This window comes from Penaeus chinensis, chromosome 11 (assembly GCF_019202785.1).
Source record: "Penaeus chinensis breed Huanghai No. 1 chromosome 11, ASM1920278v2, whole genome shotgun sequence".
NCBI lineage: Eukaryota > Metazoa > Arthropoda > Malacostraca > Decapoda > Penaeidae > Penaeus > Penaeus chinensis.
In genome coordinates this window covers 35,486,830-35,489,329 of record NC_061829.1, presented here as the reverse complement: position 1 = coordinate 35,489,329, position 2,500 = coordinate 35,486,830, and positions in this window count along the sequence as shown.

Here is a 2,500-nt window from a genome sequence, read left to right as displayed (position 1 = left end):
AGAGAGAGAGAGAGAGAGAGAGAGAGAGAGAGAGAGAGAGAGAGAGAGAGAGAGAGAGAGAGAGAGAAGGAAGGATAGGGAGAGCGAGAGGGACATGATATAGATGAAATAAGATATGCGGAAAGAGAGAGACCAACAGTAATGCTGAGTCGAAGGGATAAAATTTTGTTGCTATCATTATTGCACGTTGCTTACTTGCACGTGCAAGAGCAATGGAGATAAGGGTCTCCGAACTCTGCCTGTGACTTTCCCACGCCCTTCCTCTTCCTCCTTCCCCTCCTCCTTCTCTCCTCCTCCTCTTCCTCCTCCTCCTCCTCCTCCTCCTCCTCCTCCTCCTCCTCCTCCTCCTCCTCCTCCTCCTCCTCCTCCTCCTCCTCCTCCTCCTCCTCCTCTTCCTCTTCCTCTTCCTCTTCCTCTTCCTCTTCCTCTTCCTCTTCCTCTTCCTCTTCCTCTTCCTCCTCCTCCTCCTCCTCCTTCTCTTCCTTCTTCTTCTTCTTCTTCTTCTTCTTCTTCTTCTTCTTCTTCTCCTCCTCCTCCTCCTCCTCCTCCTCCTCCTCCTCCTCCTCCTCCTCCTCCTCCTCCTCCTTCTTCCCCTCCTCCTCCTTCTCCTCCTCCTCTCCCTCTCCTTCTCCTCTCTTCCTTCTCCTCTCTTCCTTCTCCTCTCTTCCTTCTCCTCTCTTCCTTCTCCTTTTCCTTTTCCTTCTCCTTCTTCTCCTTCTTCTCCTTCTCCTCCTCTCCTCCTCCTCGACCCTTCAATCTTTCTCAACTCATTTCCTCTTCTTTCAGATGCTTCCTCGTCTCCGTCCCTCTCTGCTCCTCATGGTCGCCATGTGGTGAATATGATGCAGACTTTCAAATCCATAATGCTTGGTAATCATGTTGAAAAGATGGCACTGGCTGTGGTGGGACTAAAGGAAGCAGACGTTGCACTATGAGGTCAAGATGCATAAAATGTAGGTAATCGGTTGAGGACATAAGCAATCAAATGGTGTGTGTGCGTGTGTGTGTGTTTCTTTCTCTCTCTCTCTCTCTCTCTCTCTCTCTCTCTCTCTCTCTCTCTCTCTCTCTCTCTCTCTCTCTCTCTCTTTATCTCTGTCTCTCTCTCTCTCTCTCTCCCTCACTCACTCACTCACTCACTCACTCACTCACTCACTCTCTCTCTCTCTTTTTCTCTCTCTCTCTCTCTCTCTCTCTTTGTGTGTGCGCGCGCGTGTGTGTGTCGGCGTGTGTCGGAGGGAGGAGCATATGTATCTGTATCTGTATATGTATGTGTATGTGTACATGGATATGTCTACGTATGGATGTGAATATGCAAATTCTGCATGGGTGTATTTGCAAATATACCCATGTGTATGCGTATGCGAGTGCGTACATATATGTGCCTGCACGTGTATCTCACAGCAAACACACCTGAAAGCATGCGTAACGCTGAACCACAAGCGAGCGTATAAACGAAGCGCAGCGAAAGAAAGGCACAGGAAATGCCGATAGCGGTCGAATATTAAGACTAATGTCCTATGGCGTCGGCGGCGGAAATTACTTCACCATTGGGACGATCCGTGAGTGCACAAGGTAGCTGACGGCAAGATGTAGAGAGACAGTGTGAGTGGGTGAATGAACGAGTGAGTGAGTGAGTAAGGGTGAGTAGGAGTGTGTATAGGTGAGTGAACGAGAGAGCGAGCAAGTGACAAAGACTGTGAGTAGTAAGCGAGTATGTGAGTGAGTGAGTGAGTGAGTGATGATTGAATGAAGGAGTGAGCGAGTGAGTGAGTGAATGCGGGACCGAATATATGAGTGAGCGAGGGAGCGAGGGAGTGTAGGTAAGTGCCCGGGTCCGCCAGTCAGTCAGCGACCAGTTGGTCCAGCCGGGAAAGGAGAGCAAAGTAAGTTAATGGGTTATAAATAAATGAATATGGAAATGTGAGTGCGCCCGCCCGTAATCGAGAACGTAAATGAGTGAGGAAGTGAGTGCAAGAGTGAGCAAGCGAGTGGGTGAGGGAGAAGCATAAACTACCGGTGACGTAGCAAGGAAAGAAGTCGGACGGGCGAATCACAACATGGATCAGCAGTGGGCCGAACAAACAACTTAAAACAACAAGAAAATGCTAAATGGAAAGGCGAAGGAAAAAGATAATTTCAAAACATGTCGAGATATTAAAATGGAATTCCACACATTCCACTAAATGACGAACAAAGGGCATCAAAGGAAAAGACGTTAACAAAACAACTATGGCAAAAAAAAAAAAAAAGAGAGAGAAAAAAGGAAGAAGAAAAATAAATCACAGGAGAAGAGAAGAAGGAAGAAAGGAGCAGAAGAGAATGAGAGCGAAGGATTGGCCTGAGTCATCAGCAGGTGGGGGCCATGAGAGCGTCATGTGGGCTGAAGGATACACTAGGTGGGCGGGTGCATGGAGGGGGGGGGCGCAGAGAGAGGGTGGGGGGAAGGAGGGTGATGTAGGAGAAGGGGGGCAACGAGAATATTAGAGGGGAAGGAGTGAAG